Source organism: Cryptomeria japonica, chromosome 7 (assembly GCF_030272615.1).
Source record: "Cryptomeria japonica chromosome 7, Sugi_1.0, whole genome shotgun sequence".
NCBI classification, from domain to species: domain Eukaryota; kingdom Viridiplantae; phylum Streptophyta; class Pinopsida; order Cupressales; family Cupressaceae; genus Cryptomeria; species Cryptomeria japonica.
In genome coordinates, this window is record NC_081411.1 from 65,194,999 (window position 1) to 65,218,270 (window position 23,272).

At 36.5% G+C, this 23,272-nt stretch overlaps 1 protein-coding gene across 6 annotated transcripts in view; it reads right to left on the bottom strand.

Annotated features, from left to right (window-relative positions):
- Positions 1-5,946: 5,946 nt before the first annotated feature.
- LOC131069338 (pentatricopeptide repeat-containing protein At3g22470, mitochondrial) overlaps positions 5,947-23,272 on the bottom strand; it is a 37,151-nt gene continuing 19,825 nt past the window's right edge. For 3 of the 6 annotated variants that reach the window (XM_058004708.2, XM_059207973.1, XM_059207972.1), the window contains exon 5: positions 6,830-7,380. The gene's annotated coding sequence lies outside the window, so the exon portion shown is untranslated. The other 3 variants (XM_058004709.2, XM_058004706.2, XM_058004710.2) reach the window with 2 other exon arrangements.

A 23,272-nucleotide genomic window follows, 5' to 3' on the forward strand; every position in this document is an offset into this window, starting at 1 on the left:
TACAACTATAAGCCTATGGCTCATAGGAGCCTGCACAGCAGCACCCTCCGACCCCGGCCCCCTGCGAAGGCGTCTAAGGTAGGTCCTAGATGATTCGAAAGCCATAGCCGCTCCCTGTGACACCATGCCATGCTCACCAACATCAAGGACATCCATGTCACTATCTGCCTCTGAATCTCCTATTTGTGCTCGTGCTCTTCGCTCCTCCTCTGCCATGGCTACAATCTCGGGCTCTATATCTCCCTGGTCGATCCAATCAGTATCAAACTCAGCGGTTAACTTTTTCCTACTTCTATCGACGGAGTTTCCCCCCATATTTTTTGACGGGGGTTTGGAGGCAACGCCCCCAAGGTGGGGTCAAGGGGCAATGCCCCTTGGCAAGGCCAAAAAAACTTATTATTTAATAAAGGCGTCGGGTGTTATTTTTCTATTGGCTGACATGTTGTAACCCTAATTTTTCTCATTCTCAAGCGGAGGTTGTAGTGAACAAAGACAAGACCATTCATTTTTAAAAAACTTTTTAAAATGTTTTTTTTTTGTCATTTTACTTAACCCCGGCAATAGCCGAGTTTGGCGAGTTTGGGCCAAACTCGGCAGACTCGGACGAGTCCGAGTCCGGGTCCCAAAGACTCGGTGAGCATGACTCGGACTCGAACTCGCCGAGTTTAGGTGATTCATGGCGATTCCTGTTTCTCTGATAAAAAGGTTGTCATTGATCAAGCAGTTGGGTAGGTCTACTAGCATATACTTTCCAACACTGTTCTAAGTTTTCTTTTCTCCACCTATACTTTGGTTTCATACAATTCCAGCTTTTGATAGTACACTTGCCACGGGATTCAGAATCCAATGCAAATTGCACCACAACAAGTAACCTAAGAGGCACACCTTTAACCACATTGACAATTCCCTTATTGTCATGCCCAAACTTTTGGGCTCGAACGGAATAATTTTTTTTTAAAAAATACTTAACTTAGAACGACTTACTTAATTAAAATAATGCAAATCTAGTTTGGTCTTAACTATATTTTGAGTAAATCAAACCATTAATTTAATTTGGTGATAAAATTAACTAAGTTATAAGCGAGCTAATCTTTCCCCAAAATAATTTTTCACTAATCTTCCATTAATAAATAATTACACTCTCTAGCAATTAATCTCAAACTTAAAATATAATTTCCAAAATTATTTGACTAATGATCTCTTATAGTTTTTTATTTACCCAGAGCCTAAATAAAAGGATCTAATTATTAAATTTAACAACCCTATCAATTAGGAACTCCAGAAATTAAAATTCTTTATAAATTTGAAATTTAAATGGGCCACCTGACCCTACAATTATCGTTGTGTTATTATTATTATTATTTTTAAAGGGGGTCTATTCTACCCAAGAATTTAAAATCTCCCTCTTACAATGCTCCTACATTTATTTACTAATTTAAAAGAGCATTAGTTAATTTTACAACTAACTAATTGAATTCCAAACAACTATAGCAAATTTAAATTACTTATATATATATACAAATACATATATATTGGTATGTATATTTATATATATATTTTTATAAGAATATTCTAGAAAAGGGGGGGGGGAATAGCTCTTCTTCCTATTTTATTATTTCACCCCTTTTTGTTATCACTCCCACACACACACATCTTAGTTTAAAACCTAAATGTGTTTGCCCTAACCCGAAAATAGGGTTAGGGCATGTGTGTAAAACATACTTTATCTTCTTTTTTTTTTTGTGTGTGTGTATCTCCTTTAATTTGTGTGTGTGTGTGTGCAGGTGAAGGAGTGGGCGCTATCTTGCTTCATATTCTCCCCACGGCAGCGCGCGCAGGGCCGAGCCGGGGTTATTATCTTTCTCCTTGCTTTAACATGGCGGAGGAGGAAGGGGGAGAGCCGGGCGGCGGCCACTATGGCACCCCGCAGGGAGCGGCTGCCGCCCACTGCGGGGTGCCACAGTGGCGGTCACTGCCGTTGTGGGTCGTCGCAGTGGCGGGCTTCGCCCTGCTCACTACGGCGGCCCACCGCGAGCAGTGTCCGCTCACTGCGACGCCCGCTAGGTTAAGAAGGCGGCCGGCGAGGGTAGGGTTTCATGGCCCTTTCCCCCGGTCCGCAATATGTTCGAAATATATTTTTTTTTATTTTTTTTTTTGTTAAAAAAATACAATGCGAAATGTTTATATATTTTGTTTATATATATATATATATATATATATATATATATATATATATAAGAGATTACATATAGTTTTATTTTGGGATTGGCAGATTTCACTAATAATGAATTATATATATATATATAAATGACCTATTTAACAAGTTTATCAGTTTCCTCCTTCTTCTTTAGTATTATTAAATCTGTAATACATCACTTTTTTTTTATAACCAAGTTTTCAGATTAGTATTTAAATGAAGAGAATACATATACAGCTATATATATATATATATATATATATTACCCCTCATAACTCATTTAGGCAAGCTTATGGGATTATTGTTTTGTATAACTTCAGGATGCTTGCAGGGATTTTACTAATGTTATTTGTAGTTTGAATGATGGGAAAGAGTAATTTTTTTTTTTAAAACATTGAAGAAATATATATGTTGAATATTCTTTTTTTTTTTTTTTTTGTTTAAAAACAGCATTCTACAACTAACATTTACAATGCATTCTAACAACAACTTAATATATATTCTTTTTTTTTTATAACAAAACAAACTAAAACTAAATGCTAATTTTTTTTTTGAAAAGAAATAGACTACTATAATAAGATTTATTTCTGCTTTAAATGGAAAAATGACAGGTTTAATTAAATTTACAACAGCATAAATAACATAAAGGAATATGTAGTAACAACTAATTTTATTTTCAGATTACACAAGAATGCATCTACTTCATTTTTTTTTTCTCTTGTAAAACATGAAGATTTAAATACAAGCTAATACTATTCTCCTTTCTTTTTGCAAAACCAACCAAGTAGGAAAATTATATATTCCTTTAGCAAAGATAGATACAAAGTAAATATGAATACAAATGGGTTTGAAAACCCAACAATATCTTTCTTTTCATGGTAATATAAATAAAATAATCACACTTCTTTTCTTGAAAATAAATACAACATAGCTCACATTCCCCTTTTTTTTATACAAACTACAATATTGAATACATTTCTTCTTTTTTTTCTTCAACACTTTTCTGCAACCCAAAACAGCAACAAAGCTCTTTATTCATTCTTTTCCCCATCCCAAGCAACCTGCAATAAAACACAACTTGACCATGGAGAGCTCACCTCCCAGCCTAGGCTTACTAAAAGTCACCCCCGAACTTGGAGAACCAAGCACTAGACGGGTTACAAACAAGCAAACAACACAACAAATAGGGCATACACTCAACACACATCTTCCCATCCCAAGCTACACTTTCACCACACTTTGTGATGATCATTCCACGGGTGGAAGTGGACCAAATACCATTGGGGAGATTGTAAGCCAAAATACAGCTCAAGCCACCTCATGGCAATACAAATGCAACAAAAATACACCTCCATACCTTATGACCCCCAAAGGCTCAAAGGCCATATTTTCTCCCCTTATGACCCCCAAATGCATACACAAGGCTATGCAGCAAGGGTCACAAAGGACACCCTTGAGATCACTCTCCATAAGGAGAGCCCCTCACCCAAGGCTGTCATACTCCTTCCAACCCAAGGTAGGATGGTCTTGGACACTCCCAAAACAAGAACACATAAACAAAAAAGAACATAGAAATGAAAGCTTACACCCTTTTTTTTTTCAACAACAATTTACATAAACACAACTCTTTCAACAAATTTTTCTTTCCTTCAACAAAACAACATAAACAACATAAATAAGAGGAAGTAAACCAACCTTATTCTGCCAATAGGTATGTTAGATTTAGTTGGGGATGAGCTGCCCAAATCCACACAAACTTTTCCCAATCTTTCCCAAAGATTCTATTCTACCACTAATTTTTCAAACAAGTGCATCATCTCCAACCATGGAGAGTGGGTGATTACTCACTAAGTTTCTCATTCTTGCCTAAGAAGGACTCTCACACACTTCCCAACCCCTTAGGTGAGGTGAGAGTTCCCATTGGTTGCTCTTCCCAAACTCTTACACATTACTCAAATTGGAAAGGGAAAAGGTGAGAGAAGATGGGGAAGAGAGTTTGACATCAAAAGGGAAGGTTGTCTATCCTAAGAGGAACCTTCTAAATTGAATTTTCGCTCACCTTGGAAAAACCACTTTTTGAGGTGACTAAACAGTCACATGGGAGAAGTCACATGTTTCAAAATACCCCTAACCCATAGGTATACCCTTTGGACCTTTGGAAAAGCCCTAAAACTGACCCTAGGAGTCCATTTAACCCTTTAGAAACCCAACTGAAGTTTACCTACGGGTCAAACCTGAGTTGACCACTCCCAAGACTCCCTACCCAAGGCAAATTTGGGACCACACTCATGTTTTGAATGGCTTTGGTAGAAACAAAACTCCCTCCAAGAGACAAGTCAAAATCAATGACACTAATCAGCACGTGTCAAGTGACACAATAAAAATACAATATAAAAATCACACATGGAATTTGTCTCTTGTAGGATTACACATATACATAAAATATAATTTTAACACTCAAGCATCATACACTTCACAAATAAAATATATTACAAACGAGGTGTTGTCTCTCCAAATAGACAACCCCTGGCTTAACAAGCGTACATTGGTCTAGGTTTGATTCTCCATATAAATTTCATGGTCACATGGATAATTTTCCTGCGCATCTCAATTAACACATTAGTAATTCCAAGTAATCACAATTATACATAATTAAATACATGGATTTCATTGCACATCAACCACTCATACATTGGCAACAATAATTCAATATCTCATTCAATTAAATTTGATTTCACATAAGCAATTAACATAATTCTCAAAATTGAACCTTTTATAAAATAAGCGTCATTTTTCTATCATCAAAATGAAGTCCTCAAATTCCAATAATGACATTCACCATTTCAAAATAATTCTATTCTAGCAACATACAAAGTTTCATAATCATCATGCATAAAATAAAACATCAACATATGTCAATGTGATCCAATCATGGAATCATATAAGTTCTAAATCCATAAAGCATAAAATAAAGCATCCATAATAGTCTCAATATGCAAATAACTGAAAATGTCAAACTGAGTCAGGGTAGGGTCTCACACTTATGGTAATGTTTATTTTGAATGATAGTTAATAAACACTTTGTAGCAGCTGCTACCTCTGACTAGCACCTCTATCTGTGACAGGAGCATCTTCAAGTGAAGAGCAGGTTGACACCATAGATGATATCATTTGCTCTTCTGAGATTAAGTACTGTAAAGTGACTGTTAAGAATTTCTTTGGCATTCTTCGTCCAAGTTGTAATGAATGAGTTGTTTACTGGTTCTTACAAAGCTTTCCATGAAATGATGTTACAGTGTTACTTTCTCTATTCCATTATAGATGTTTATAAGTTTATCCAGCCCTTGAAACATCAAGACTTTAGCAATCCTGTGAAAAAATTAAGGCAGAAAAGACTTAGTTTAACAATGATGTGAAGGATCTCTATTAATAATGATTCCTTGGGAGAAAAATATTCTAGTCACGGTTAGATTTAAAGTTTGCCCATTTTGTATCATGTTTGTAAAAGAAAATTATATTCTTTAAAACTATAGAGGTCATAGGCAACAATGCAGTTTCCTACCACAAGTTTCTTTATACTCACCACTAGTTTACTTGGCTATATTCTTTTCTATAATTTTTTATTTAGTACAAACTATTGGAATGAATGTAAATTTGACTAAAATTGTTTGCGCAGCTTCCTTCCTTAACTTTGCCATCACAATATTAATGAAATTGCTGTGCAATGCATGTCCATATAATCAACTCCATTGACAACCAACACAAGATGAAAATAGCATAATGGGAACAGCAGTACCAAATGCTCTTGAACCTGGACCCATGTTGCCTCTCAAGGAAAAAGAGTTTATCCATGCGGCACCAGCTTATGCAAATTTACAGTCCAAATACCATAGAAATAATATCTTCATAAAAACAAACTAAAATGAGGTTAAAAGAACCACTCGATACCCTTTGAGGTACTAGAATTCTATGTTCACATTTTGTGGACTATTTATGTATAGATAACATTTGTATACAGATAACTTCATGGGTTTAATGAATGTTTGTTTTCTGCAGACTAAAGATGTTTTTGGTTTGCCTGTTATCATATTGCTGCAGCTTCTGTCAGTGGCAGTGGGCATAGCAACCGCTAAAATAATGAGAAGCAATATTTTGGAATCTGCAGCTGCAATTTCTGGTGGCAGCTCTGCATCTAGCTCCAGTTCTGTCAGTCAGACCTGGAATTGCTCACTAGATAGAAGTGAAGCGACTGCTGCTGTTTTATAGACAACTAATGAATTCAATCTTCAGCAACCTATTTTTCTTTTCTCTATTTCAACTGATCATCTTGGATCAGCTTACAGTGGACTTCTGGTACCGCAACAGGTCGATGTCTTATCCATCGCTAATGTCTCTGAAAAGCAATACTGCTCAGACTTTCAAATTGCGAAAAGCATCACATAATATTTTCTCTATGAATTGTAATTCTTATGCTGGTGCAGGTGTCTCAAGCTTTTAGCAGCCACCTCTTCTATGACACTCATGATGTCTCAGTCTCAACAATTAACTCGCATAGCTTCATCAAGGGGTCCTTCAAAAATTACCAAAGAATTCTCAAGGCATCTTTCCTCGTTACATGTGACCATCTACCACCCACCAATCAATTAGACCATCAGAGTAAAACATAAATATTAAATACCTATGCTAACACTGGTGCAATAAAATATAATTATTGCTATTAGACCTAAAAACAAGTTATCAAACACTCAGGCCAAGAGCAACCCTCCTACCAAATATGCCACATTGTCAATATAATAAGCAGAGGAAAAATGCTCTAGTGAATGATTACAGTATTTATGCTAATAAAAATTTCCAAAACTTGCACTTAAAAGAAGTCATAAGTAACACAACCAAAACAACGGAAACAGTAAATCCCTAATAAAGCTAGGGCATATATATTTTGTATTGAAACCCTAAAATTTATGGTTAAAAATTATAAATATCAATTTCTTAAATCATTTAACTAATAAGAAACCATAGAGATCTATACAAGATGTAATTTTCTGAAGCATCAACAAGGAATATACAGGATACATAGCCATCACCTAAAAACTATCACCTACATTGCTTATATTTTTGCCATCAAACATGCCCTCCATTTGGATCTTAGCCTATACAGCCAAGAAGCCCTGTTGACGCAACCCCTGTCAAACACAAAAGCCAGTGAACTGTTCTAGTTAGCGTCTGCGAACCAGACCTGAAAGGAAAACAAAAAAGATAATGTTGTACTTTTGGTAAAAGGACAGATTCAGCGGCAAGGAAGGCAACAAATAAACAGTTGATTGCTAAAAGCCATTACATCAGCATAGCCTGTAATGGAGTTGTAACATTGTCACTGCATCTCACTGTCCATAACTTTATGTCTACCATAAATGGCAGACACCTGTAGTTTCTCATTACAAAAATAAATATATGAATTACACCTTTTTAGTTCCTGCCCTACATGATCTCTCCTCATAAATTACCAGACATTTCATATAATGAGGTACACCAGATTACATCTACCCATTGAATACCTGCCTCACTCTTTACCAATCCCTTCACCTGCATCTATCCACCATGCTGGATGCATTTTTTAACAAAATAAAAAATTAGAATTTAGAAACATCATGTATTAGATCTAACAAGTTAATTAAAATATTTATTTGGTTAAAGAATGTATCCAGCATGCTGCATAGATGTGGCCAAGCTCTTGTGTAAATGAGACACATTATCTGCTGATAACACCTCTTTTTATTCATTAATTATGTTGCCATACCGTGTAAAATCTTGTTTTCTTTTTTCTGGCCATAGTTGCTGCTGTTGGTGAAATTACGTAGATCAATGGAACATACTCAACATAGTATTCTTGATTTATATTACGGAACATAGTATTCTTGATTTATATTACATGAATGTGTACAATCCATCTCTATGATGGAGACCCCACCATATTCATGGTGATTCCTTGAATGTAATTTAATTAGAGATTTAACGAAGGAGAAGTGCAACAATCAGGAAACAGCTCACCTCATAAGAGTACTACTCATAACATAGTTCTCATACATCTGATTCGTATAGTTTTTTATCCATACTTAGATTACATTCTTTATTCACACACAAATGCATATTGTTATTATGAGGATCCGGTTATTACTAAGAGGAGGAGCGGGTGGGGGGGAGGGGGGTGAATCAATAATAAAACAAATCTACAACCCTTCACAAAACTGTACTAGTAACTACTCAAACAATCTTCTAAGCTGATTTAACAAACCATTCACTCAAGTGTTCATCAATATGCAAACAAAGTAAAGATATCAAATGCAAAAATCAACAATGCATCCACCACATAAATACAAAGATTTTTGATGTGGAAACCCAACTGGGAAAACCACAGTGGGCATTAGCACCTGCAATATGTATTTGCACTCTTTTGGAATGTGCCCGGTTAAGAGCTTACAATATGCCCAGTTAAGAGCAGACCCTGTTAGGAATCACCCGGTCAAGGGATTTTGCCTTAGCCCTGTTAGGAATCACCAGGTCAAGGGATTTTGCCTCAGCCCTCTTAGGAGCTCTACCCTGTTAAGAGTAACCTTGTTAGAGGATTTCGAACTCAAGTTAATGAGCCACCTGGTGAAGGGATTTACAATATCAGACCTGTTAGGATCTACCCGATTAAGGGGTTTCAAACTGTTGTAACTGTTAGGGAACAACAAGGCAAATGATTTGATTACAGCACTTCTGTGCTTGCTAGTACAGATCCTTTTCAACACAACTCTGCTACACACATGCAGACACTTCAAATTGGTTCGGCAATACCTACTTATCAAACCACCGACACAAAATCTCTTCTCCAACTAGCCCTAAATACACTTTTCAGTTAGGGTGGCTACAAACCTTAATTACATCAACAAGATATAATGAATTTACATTTAGCACGGCAAAACACTCCGCCAAAATACATTACAGATCATTACAACAAATTTCTAGATGATTTCCGCCCTTGAATGATCACCGCACATCGATATGATAAGCAATCAAACCCTTGTATCATTTTTCTAAGCACTTTGTTGTTTCCCAAGAAATCCGATCCTTGTACGCACTCAAATACCATCTTATCATTACACATGGATTATAACATGTCATCACTAAGTTATGATCATGATAAGATCCACCGCCAAACCTTAAATCATTACCGGTTAAAGATCTGATACCGGTATTCATTCTTCTTCACAAAGCTCTTAACAGTCAATTATAAATGTGCTTTCCGGTTCACCAAACGTGATGCGATTTCAATCACAGACTCGTACCAATGTTATGAACATATATTCTGAACCGCAACACCTGAATCAACACAGATTTTCCAAGTCACATATCTCAACCGCAATGCATGATTCAGCTTTTCCTTCTCTCCTCTACAAGTTTTGCATCTAGTCAAACTAGTTGACATTAATGACAACATATACCTGATCATATCAACTTTACCGGTCATCTTCTCATCATCATCTCCATTAGTTATGCCAACATACTTAGAGATTACACTAACAGGCTTGTGGAACTATATCTTGATAACATTTTGGTTTTCAACAAGACTAGCCTACTAGGGATGAACATGTACGACATTCGAAGAAGGTTATTGTTGGAGATCAAGGTGAAACTATTATAATATTAACTTAAACAAAGTGATGCAAATCTGAAAATAGATTTCCAAGATTACCCACAATGATGATTATGTGATTAGAGCATTCAACAATAATAAATAAAATCAGCAATACCACTGATAACAGTTTTTACATGGAGAAACCCTTGCAGGAAAAAACTCCACACCCAAAGAGATCCAATGCTTGTATTAATCCTTCAAAGAAGTTTACATCAACACAACATTTCTCTAACAATTTTTGTAACGCTTTGTTACTTCTCTAATGTACAAAACAACTTATGAAACTACTAACCAAAGTTACCAATTTACAGATGAGTTGGATGTGAGAATACCACTATGGTGTCTAAAAATAAGAGGCAACAAAACACCTGCAAAAAACCTTATGCCCACCTCCTCATGTGCAACTTGCAAAGTTAGCAAAAAGTAAAACAATCAAATGATCACACACCATTCACATGGGCACCTAACCCACAGCCAATCAAATTTGGTCAATATTGAGAGCTCCATTACTCTCCAACAGCTAATATGCACAACATGCAAACCTACACACCCAACTTTGGGTGACATGCAAATAACATGCCAACAAGCACAAACATGCAAGTGCAACTATACCCCACTCCCAAAGTGGATGCCTAGTTGCTATGTGTTGATGGGTGTTTTACAACCACACCAACACAAATTAAAGTTTCCAAAGAACACTCTATCCTCTCTTGAGCAAAATCCTGTGTATGCTAAGATTGTGAAAGATCATACAAGTGATTCCAAGGTTCCTACTGCAAACATTCGACTGTGTTGGATATGAGCTCGTTTGGCTTGATGTATGCTAGTAATCCAAGGGGGGCTTATGCACTATGAAATGATCTTCTAAGGAGACTTAAACAATTTTGAACCTCAAGGAAATACTGCGAATGTTTTGGCAATGAATAGTGCTTTTATAAACATTTTCAATGAAATATGCAGAAAGTAAATGAGAATAAGGGTTTGAGAGACTCTATTCTAATTCCAAGGAACTTAAAAGACAATAACTGCTCAAGTGAAATCTACCACACTTTGTTTCGCCAACTTAAACAACCTCGCAAAGGAGGTGCAATCTTCAAGGGTTGTGATAATAATTTTCGCACCATCAAGGAGAACAATGTACATTCGATGATCGAAGTTAAACATTCACATAAAAAGGCTCAAACCAACCTTACACTGCAAATAGAAATCATCTATTTGGAAAAGGTATGAGCAACTAATTTCACCACAAAACAACATTATCCTTTTCATTCATCTAATTGCTTGAAAACAAATCTAATCTACTTGAGGAAGTGAAACCATGCAAACTTCAAAACAACATAAGTCATCACCAAATTCGATGAGTTACTCTTATTATCTTGATAGTCTATAGCAACAATTTCATACAAGTTCTCCCTTTGTTACAAATGAAGGGGCAAACCCTTTTTATAGGCCCCAAAAAATGTGATGGACAGCCAAGATCAAATTGAAATCAAGGGTCGAGATTTCTCCATGCAAACCCTAATTAGGATTTGACCAGAAATGACCTATGTGGTGCCAAGTGGTGGGCCTGACAATTAATAGGGCATCACACCCACTATGTATTTAATAGCCCATCACTCAAAATAGGATGTCCACTATGTATTTAATAGCCTACCACTTCATTATGCATTCAATAGATCATCGCCCAAAATAGGGCGCCCACTATCCCTCTCTTTGACGGCAAACGCTATGAATCCGGTCATGACATTTTCAAGCTCCCCCACAAAGACACTTGGCACAGATTCAACTCTGTACTCCATAATAGCTATATCCTTTTCACACTTGCAAAAAATCTTCTCCCATCTTGACATTGCCTCTTGAGTCTTGTGCATGATGCTTGAGAATAGGGAAACATTCTCCAGATAATCTTTTGAGAAGGATTCCACGAAAAAGGATTATTCCAGCCTTGTTGATGTGTTTTTATGACACCTTCAAACAAAATAAAATACTAAGTATCTTATCCTCTCTTAAACAAAATCTCCTCTTATGCTAAACTTCGTATTCATACAAGATGACTCCAAGGTTTCGATAGTCAAATCTTGACCTTATATTTGGATAGACTCAATGGTTTGATGTGATATTACTGGAATCACAAGGTGGACTTACATTTTACTTGAACTTTTGCTTGAATACTGCTGGAACGTGGAATTTTATTTGACTTGAAAAGATAAAAGAGAGAGGGTTTAGGAAGCTAATCTAATCCTAAGAATGTAAGAGACTATGAATGGTATAGTGAAATTCTAGTAGACTTTGCTTTGCCATGCAAAGCAACAACTCCACTAAGCTAGTGCGATCTTCTAAGGTAATTTATGATGTTCATATCACCACCAACGGTATGCCCATGGTATTTCTGGAAGTCTTTCTTCCTAGTCCTCTTGTTCCACTCTACAAGACTTGAATATGATTCAAACCAAAACCTTGTTTGAGGACTCCACCTGACTGTTGGCTTGGGCATGGTATGGGCTAGAAAGGTGGTGAAATATTTTGAACTCAATTGTCATTGCCCGAATGACGTGGTTCACAAAATGTACCTGTTATCACAAAAGCTTGCACCCTTGTTGAGCTATCAACTCAGCAACCTTGTGAAACATCAAAACAAGCCCGAAGTGTCGGACCTTGCGCAAGGGGGTTGAATCTCCGGAGAAGGTCGGCTTCCTTCTCAATCCAAGTGCAAGTGTTGAACCAACCCAACACTCCAAATTTTACTTCTAAACCTATCCTAACAACTTGCAGAGGAAAAGGTAAGAAAGAAATGCTTAAAATGAAAGGAGGTGATGCACCAAGATAAGAGATGTTTCTCTCCCCACCCGAAATGGCACAAGGAATCAACTGAAATACCTAAGACATGCACAAACTTCAATTGCATGAATGACCTTAATGCACGTATGGAGGTTAGGACTTGTTGAATGTCAAGAGGGGAGAAGGTTTCCCACAAGTCACACCCAGAAACAGGTTAACACAACATATATGTGAAAGAAAGCCACAAACATACACTTATGATGAAGGTAAGAATACATACACAACATACATAAATTGAAGTAAGGCAAGAATGATGATTTCAATTCATTATAAGACCAATGGCCAAACTTACAATTGCAGAATTGCAAGATAAATACAAGTCTTCAAGAGAAGTGAAAGAGCATAGAATAGCTCAAACCAGCAAGGAAAGAACCCTTTACAATGAGGCATAACAGCCTTATATAGAAAACTGGTCACATAGGAGAGACCGTTGATCAAGGGAGAGAAGCCTTGACCCTTGTGTGTGGAGGGAAATGTCAATCAAGGAATGTACGGAAGTGCATGCACCTAACATTGTGTGCATGCAAGCAACCTGGCCATACCCTGAAAATGCAATCCCAAGAAGAAAGGGTACTTGCAAAAGGTAGATTGACTGACATTCCAAAGCCAGAGCATGCTGACTTGATATCATCTTGACTCATGGATGTGCCATGATATGTTATGGTAGACATTATGTGACGTAATGTCAGTGCACATACCATAACCTGGATATAAGAGAATTCAATATTCTCAAATTATTTTATATCGAAGGTATCGCATGTTATGCGGTACTGATATCACGTGCTATGTGATATCTGTAAATGTATTTCAATTTTCAATTCAAGGTGCAAGTTATATTCAAGTTATTCTTCCTTTCAAGTATATGTTAATTCACAATATAATAAATCTGATTATTATATAGTATGTTGCAGATGGAGAAAGAGCATTTATAAATTTTGATGTTCTTCCCACATTTCACCAATTGATATATATATGCAAATAAAGGAGATCAAGCAATACCTTGACCGGTCATGTCAATTAGACATGACCGATCAAGATATTACTTGATCGTGCCTCTTCAAAACATAATCGAATTAACCGATAATCGGTGTGTATGCAATTAACAATAAACCCGATACCAATCGGTGTATATGCATTTAATAATAAACCCGATACCAATTGGTGTGTATGCATTAACAATAAACCCGATACCAATCGGTGTGAATGCATTAACAATAAACCCGATAACAATCGGTATCCTATGCATTATGATTTGTAACTGATGTTAATCGGTATTTAGGCATTAGTTAAGAACCCGATTGTTAATCGGGATTTATATGCAAGGTTATATATATGAATCGAGGGATACGATCACAGCTATACCGTATATCATGCATACAATCGATGATAAATATATGGTAACTGAATCATGATCATAATCTCATGTATATATATATGATAACTGAAGTCTTATCATAGTCTATCGATGAGATAGATGATTGAATGAGAGACTTCATTTATCTCTCATTCAATCATTTATCTTACCAAGGCTATCATGTATCAATACTCCCTCTTAGCTAGGGAAGATTAGTGAAAGAGAACATATCTAGTATCACATTTCTCATTATGGTCTTATAATCTTACTCTCTAAGGAGTCATATCACCTAGACATGTGACATGAAGTATCATCAATCATATGATACGGGAGATCACATCACCTAAGCACGTGACATGAAGTATCACCTAAACGCGTGATACAAAAGTTCATCACATCAACTTGTGATGACAAGATATCACCTAATCACATGATATCAGTATTGCCTAAACACGCAATAATTACATGAGAATAGTTAAATTCTCAACTTATCCAAGTTGTGGTATGTGCACTAACATTTTATCCAAATGTTTTACCACAACACAATCATGGCACATCCATGGCATACCAAAGATCCAACATGATAACTGGTTTGAACATCATAAAATCGTCACCTTATAATGTCTACATACAAGTGTTCATTATCTGAGAGATCGTCACCTCTTAGACATGAACACAAGGGGTTAAACCCATAAAAGTCCTAACATGACAAAGAAGTTTACACATAAAACATCTTAATAAGTATAGGAGTACAAAGCAAGTTAAATTTCAATCATACCAAGACCTTTTCTGAAGTGATCAACTTTCTCCCTTGAAAGTGGTTTGGTAAGAATATCTGTTGTTTGATCTCCTGTACAAATGTATTCCAATTGGATCACATTCCTATCTACCATGTCTCGTACATAATGATATGGAATTTCAATATGTTTGGATCTGTCATGAAACACTGGATTCACTGAAAGTTTTATACAACTTTGGTTGTCGCAATGAATAACTGTAGGCTTCATTGGTTCACCGAATAACCCCACAAGCAGCTTCCTAAGCCATACTACCTCTCGAGCAGCCATGGAGGCTGCAATGTATTCGGCCTCAGTGGAACTCTATGCTACTGATGACTGTTTTCTGCTAATCCAGGATATCATGGCTGAACCTAAACTGAACAGCATCCTCAGGTGCTTTTCCTGTCAGTTACACTTCCAGCCCAATCTGAATCTGTGAATCCGTGTAAATCTAGTTCAACTCTCTTATATTTGAGACCAAGTTTTAGGGTACCTTGTAGATATCTCGTGATATATTTTACTGCTACCAGGTGTATCTCCTTTGGTTCACACATAAACTGACTCAAGGCATTAACTGCATAACAGATATCTGCTCTCGTATTTACAAGATACATCAGGGACCCAATCTATTGCATGTATAAAGTAGGATCTGAGGGTTGTGATTCTGTTGTTGCTTCCTTAAGTTTATGAAGGTTTGTTTCCATTGGAGAGGTCATGGGTCTGCAGTTTAGCATTCCAAATCTCTTCAAAATGTCCAAGGTATATTTACCCTGGTTTAGTATAATGCCATCAGAATTCTGCCATACTTCCAAAACTAGGAAGTAATGAAGGACTCCCAAGTCCTTCATGTCAAATTCTTTAGCAAGGTCTTTCTTACACTGATCTATGAGTTGATCTCTCCCTGTAATTAACAAGTCATCAACATATAAAATCAATATCAGCATATCACCTTTGTCTTGTTTATAGTAGTGATTTGGATCTGCATCATTCTTTGAGAAGCCTAGCCCTGCGATATAAGTGTCAATTCTTTCATACCAGGCCCTAGGAGCCTCTTTAAGCCCATAAAGAGCTTTCTTGAGTTTACATACATGAGATTCTACATCATGAATCTCAAACCCTTTAAGTTGCTCTAGGTATACTTCTTGTGCAATCTCTCCATTAAGAAATGTTGTCTTTACATCCATCTGATGTACTTTCCATCCTTTTGCTGCTGCAATGGCTAAGACTGTTCTTACTGAAGTACATCTGGCTACAAGTGCAAAGGTTTCTTCATAGTCAATTCCTTCCTTTTGTGAGAATCCTCTGGCTACAAATCTAGCCTTGTGTTTCTCAATACTGCCATCTGCAGCATGTTTGATTTTGAAGAGCCATTTGGAGGTGACAACAGATTTTCCAGCTGGCCTAGGAACAATCTCCCAAACATCATTTTTCATTATGGACTGGTATTCCTCAAACATGGCATTCTTCCATACTTGATGTTTAAGTGCATCTGATACATTAGTAGGTTCATCTTTTGAAAGATCATTCATGAGAGCAACGTAGTTGGTAAGTTTGTTAGGCCTTTTGCTTTCTCTGAAGGTTCCTGAAGGGGCAGCATACTTCTGAGCTTCTTCTACAGTTTTTGGTGGCCCATAGTGGTCTTTTCTTGAAATTTTCTCTAGGTGGGTTTTGAGTTTCAACTTCATTTTCCTCAAGACTCTCCCTCTGAAGCTCGGGAGCAAGGTCTTCATCTATGCTAGGGGTAGGGACATAGACTTCAGATTCTATTGAGCTTTGGGCTCTTTTGAAGGCTAAGTCTTCTTCAAAGATTACATCCCTACTCAGTTCAATATTCCTCTGACCAGGTATATAGATTCTGTAGGCCTTGGAGGTTTCACTGTATCCTACAAGTATTCCCCTTTTTCCGGAAGGTTCTAATTTTAATCTTTTCTCCTTAGGTACATGAATATAGACTGGACACCCAAATATTCTAAGGTGGCTGATATCTGGCTTTGTTTTAGTAAAGACTTCCTCAGGGGTTTTATCTTCAAGATGGGAGTGAGGACATCTATTTTGTATATATACAGCAGTGCTGGTTGCTTCTTCCCAAAGATTGGTATTTAGATTCTGATCAAGAATCATGGCTTTGGCAGCTTCTACAATTGTCCTATTTTTCCTCTCAGCTACCCCATTTTGTTGAAGATTATAAGGTATAGTGAGCTCCCTCTTAATCCCAGCATTTTTACAAAAATCTTTAAACAAATCTGAGGTGTATTCCCCCCCATTGTCAGTTCTTAAGGTTTTAATTTTTTTTCCTGAGTAGTTTTCTGTTAGTGATTTAAATTCCTTAAACCTATTAAGGATCTCTTCTGATTCTTTACAATTCAGAAAGTAGATCCAAGTTTTTCTATAGTAGTCATCAACAAATATTACATAATACAAAAATCCCCCTAAAGAAGGTACGGACATAGGTCCACATACATCAGAATGAACTAACTCTAAAACTTTGCTTGTTTTCCTAGTAATATTTTGAAAAACACCCTTAACATTTTTACCTAGGGCACATCCCTTGCATGCCCCTGAATGATATTGCTTTAACTTAGGTAGGCCTGTGACAAGGTTTCCCATTGATGATAAAGCTCTAAAATTCAGGTGACCTAGTCTTCTATGCCAAACTTCATTAGCATTTGTAGTTTCATGGATTAAAGCTAGGTTGGGCTCTGTGCATAGCTCATACAAGTAGCCTTGTCTTTGACCAATGGTTTTAGCTTTCTTGATAGATGAATTCTTTGGCCAAGCCAACACTCTGTTGTCCATGAAGGTCACTCTGTACCCATTATTCTCTAGTGCTAATATAGAGACTAGATTTCTCTTGATGCCTGGGACATATAGTACTCCCTTAAGTTGCAAAGATACTCCTGACTTCAGTTTGATGATGCAGGTTCCAACTCCTCTGACTGGATCTGTGGAGTCATCTCCGATAGTCACTTCCTCATCATTCTCCTCTATCATGGAGTCTAGCACTTCTCTAAACCCTATAATGTGTCTGGATGAGCCACTGTCGATCACCCAGGAGTTAACCTTGTTTGATGCTTGGTTTGTAAGTGTTGAGTAGAGTACATACTTCTCAGAGTCATCTTCCCTTTTAGATTTTCCTACTTTGGCAAATGTGGCTTGTTGTTTGGCTCTTTCCGGACATTTGGCAACATAGTGTCCAAATTTGTCACATCTGTAACATTGAATCTGTGAAAGATCCTTCTTGAAGGTGTTCTTGCCATGACGACCTTTCCTCTTCCTAAATTGTTTCTGCTTTCTTTTCTTATTGGAGTTTGTATTTAGGACTCGAAGATCTTCATCTATATTCTTTTGTTTGATCCCTTTCTTATTTAACCTTGATTCTTCTTGGAGACAGTCTGCCTTTAGCCTTTCAAACTTTGGAAATTCCGCCCTTGCACTGACGCTTTGGATGAATGTTTCCCATTTACTAGGCAACCCATCTAGAGCAATGAGTGTTAATTCTTTGCTTTGGATCTCATATCCAAGGGTTGCTAGCTCATCCCTTAGGGCTGATATCCACATGAAGTAGGCATTGACTGACTCCCCTTTGATCATAGCTATATGATTTATTTCTCTTTTTAAAGCCAAGGTTCTACTTGCATTGGATATCTCAAATGCATCTTCAAGTGCTTTGAACATGTTGTAGGTCGTTTCATGTTTCCTTATGATGGGCATAATATTATTCCTCACCCCATCAACTATGATTTGGATGGCCTTTTCATTTCCCTCTATCAAAGTTGCTTTGTCAGGTTCAATCTCAGGTTCTATAGTTTCAGTTTTTACAAATGATTCAACTTTATTTTCTCTTAGAATCATCTTAATTCTGAACTTCCATGCTGAGAAGTCGTCGCCTCCTCCAATCTATCTTCGAATCTGATAGTGCTAGCCATTTTGAGAAATGTGATGTTGAATATATGCTTGTCTTGAATTTTCCACAAAATTGAATAGCCTCAAGTTCGATTTAACCATAGCTCTGATACCATGTAAATGTATTTCAATTTTCAATTCAAGGTGCAAGTTATATTCAAGTTATTCTTCCTTTCAAGTATATGTTAATTCACAATATAATAAATCTGATTATTATATGGTATGTTGCAGATGGAGAAAGAGCATTTATAAATTTCGATGTTCTTCCCACATTTCACCGATCAATATATATATGCAAATAAAGGAGATCAAGCAATAGCTTGACCGGTCATGTCCATTAGACATGACCGATCAAGATATTACTTGATCATGCCTCTTCAAACCATAATCGAATTAACCGATAATCGGTGTGTATGCAATTAACAATAAACCCGATACCAATCGGTGTATATGCATTTAATAATAAACCCGATACCAATTGGTGTGTATGCATTAACAATAAACCCGATACCAATCGGTATCCTCTGCATTATGATTTGTAACCGATGTTAATCGGTATTTAGGCATTAGTTAAGAACCCGATTGTTAATCGGGATTTATATGCAAGGTTATATATATGAATCGAGGGATACGATCACAACTAGATCGTATATCATGCATACAATCGATGATAAATATATGATAACTGAATCATGATCATAATCTCATGTATATATATATGATAACTGAAGTCTTATCATAGTCTATCGATGAGATAGATGATTGAATGAGAGACTTCATTTATCTCTCATTCAATCATTTATCTTACCGAGGCTATCATGTATCAACAATATCTCTATATCACGAGATGATGTAATATATTTCTGTATCATGTGTTATGTGATACATCATGTCACGAGCATATGTGACTTGATCTTTTGTATTACGAAGTCATGTAATACATTCTATTATGAGAAATGTGACGCTATATAATTAGATGATTATTTCAATGTTTACATAGATCTCCATTTATCTTCCCTAGCTAAGAGGGAGTGTTGAAACAATGTAGCTTAGGTAAGATAAATGATTGAATGAGAGATAAATGAAGTCTCTCATTCAATCATCTATCCTATCGATAAATCTAAAATGCTAATGGTAGACATAATAATCATCTTTATAAGCATTTCAATCATCGATCGAGATATGATCGTATTTGCTATGCAGTGATTTCATTTATATGCTATGATTGTAATCGGTTCTGCATATCTATTCTAGTTGTCATATGACAATACTAATTAGTGTTGTCATATGATAACTACAATAGTTATCGTATTAACATATTTTTGCTCTTATACTAATCCATAATCGGGTTGTATTTACCATCGATTACCATGAAATAGTATTAAGAATAAACCAATTAGTGAGCGGTTAATGATAACTAAAATTGCATTAGAATCTAACCAATTCATTATCGGTTACAATGATAATCAAACCGCATTAAATCACAAACCGATTGGCATCAATTATCATTTGTCATGTATCGGCATTTATATTAACCGATAGTTATCGGTTTGCATCATGAAGAGGCACCACCCTTGATCAAGACATGTCCGGTCAAGGCATGCCTTGATCTTACAAGGCAATGCCTATATATATGTGCCGTGAAGAATGCTGGAGACATATCAAAATCAATAAATATTATCTACAGCCACCTGCAAACAAAGAAGTTTCAGTTCATAATCAGAAATAACTAGAGAGAATACATTAATAGCATTGAATATTGTCTAAGGAATTAAAAGAAAGACAAAATCCTTAACATTCCACTTTTGAACATTAATTTGAATACTTTTACAGGGATGTCTATTAAATGACAGCGATCAAAAGAATATAAGGGACAGCGACTAGTTAGAAGACATCAGTTATACGGAGGGAAAGTTTGTTTGATTAATAATAATGATGCCATATGATAATGGGAGGATATAATTAATGGCTTAGAAGTATGTGAGGTTTCTCAGACAGTAATGCTATCAAAGAATAATAGTTGAGATGATCGGTTACATAACATGGCAATTCAAACTGAAGATTTAAATCTGATCAAAGTGACTTCCGTTAGAATGCATGGTGATTGTGAATCATATTAAAAATATTAATATTGTGCTAAACAATGATTTATTAAGACAGCGATATATGGAGCAGCGAATCAAAGTATTTTGTGAAGGATACAGTCATACCCGATGACTGTATGAGTTTGTGGATGATCAGTGGCAGTGACAATAATATTACAGGCTGCGATTATTGTGAAGGTAGAGCTTAGACAAAGAAGCGACTTTGTTAAATATCATGATAAAAATAGAAGTAATCCAATGCAGCAGTTAGCAAGTAATTACGTTACAAGAGGCAGCAATTACACTACAGATAGCGCACATGATCGACTCTCCAGTAATAATGAAAGTCGAAGTGTGTAAGCCATAAGAGCGATGAAGGTCGAGGTATTAGTGACAGCCCCTGTTTGAAGACTTAGTGACAGCGATGTAATTTGGTAATGTATGTAATGTCCCTACTTTGAAATATAATTATTTTATTAACAATAATAAAATTAAAATACAAAAGAATAAATATAAAAATTAAAATTAAAATATAAAAGAATATAATTAAATATAATTAAAATTTGATTAAAGTTAATGAAAGGTCAAAAGGCATGAAATGATAAGTTGTGACTTCCTCTAAATTGAGATATAAAAGGGAGAAAAGAAACTCATTTGAGGGGGGAGAATTTGAAAAATGTGAAGTGCATATCTGATTTAAATAAGAAGTGCAGATCTGAATATGAAAGGTTATGTCCCTTTCAAAGGGCAGAAATAATGAAGAGTTGCACTCTTTCAAAAGGTGCTAATGGTGAAAGGATGTGTCTCTTGCCAAAGGGTATGCATGATGAAGAGGTGTGACCTCTCCCTCACATTGAGAGATATAAAGGAAAGGAATCAAAGCATCCAAGAACATCACCATGGATTGATAAGTTCAGAACTGTTATTAAGTTACAAGCAGTAACATCTTTGTTCTTGGTGGTATGCATGGGGGTGAGATGAGTATGTATGCTTAATATCTAGGTTACCGGGTTCGCCCCTGGGCCGCCCTGGTACGGGTCCGGGTTCGACCGGGTCCATGGTACGGGTCCAGTTCGACCAGGGTTCAAAAAACCCAGACCGGGTTCGACCCTAGTCGAACCCAGTCGAACCCGGGCGGCTGGGCGGCCCGTAAAGTCAAAAAACAAAGCAAATTTTATTTTTTTTTCAATTCCGCCTTGTAAAAAGTGAAACTTATAACCTAAAATTGACTTCTAAAACATTTTATTGACTCATTTCACCTCATTTGTGTTGCAAACAAAATTTTTATGAGAGCAGGTTGAAGAAAGGGTGAACAAAATTTGGCTTCCAAGATCAAAGAGGAGTTGAAGACTGATTTTAGAAGCTTCAACAAGTGTTGCAGCATCATTTCCATACATTTTCAAGCTTCCATTGGCTGCAAGAGGTAGGTTTTTAAATATTTTTTTCCAACTATTTTTGTTTCACAAATTGTCAAACATGAAACTTGAATTTTTTTTCATTATTTAGTTTTTGTTTTTGAATATGTTTATTTTATTTCTTGCCATAGGAACTAGAATGGCATCTACATCTTCCTCCATTGGCAATGAACAAATAATTGCAAAACAAAGAAATGATCCAAATTCTCCCTTATGGAAATATGTGGACATTATAAAACAACTTCCGGGAGGTGGGGGATTCCGTTGGAAATGCCATGGATGTGATATTGAACGTAATAGTTCATATTATCGGGTGGTAGGCCATTTGTGTGGAATAAAAGGAAGAGGAATCAAAAAATGGTAAACCTATACCAGATGAGACAGTGATGAAATATATTAGGGAGCATGAGGCGGCTGAAGAGAGGGAAGCCCATAGATTGAACCAAACCGCATCAAAGAAAACAAAGGGAATGCAAGGCCCTTCTAATCCCAGTATTGTAGTAGAAGACCACCCCTTCTTTGCCACAAATGAACCTCAAAGTGAACCACCCTTGAAATGTAAAAGAACAAAGGGGCCTTTAGAAACCGCATTCCAAAATGAGAGTAGAAACAATGCTGACCAAGATATAGTAAGGTGCATTTATGCAAATGGGTTGTCATTCAATGTTGTTCGCTCCCCATATTGGAAGCAAATGATAAAAAGTGTTAATGAGGCACCAAGAGGGTATAAGGGCCCCGGATATGAGAAGGTACGTGGAACATTATTGGAGAAAGAGGTGAAGAGGGTTGAAGATGCATTGAAACCCATAAGGGATTCATGGGTTGAGACAGGTGTAACAATTGTTTCAGATGGGTGGAAAGATGCTAAAAACCGTCCCTTGATCAATGTCATAGCGGTGTCCCCTAAAGGGGCAATGTTTTTGAGAGATGTGGATTGTGAGGGCCAAATAAAAGATGGCCAATTTATTGCAGAAATTCTCATCTCTGCCATTGAGTCTGTGGGATCCCGCAATGTTGTCCAAGT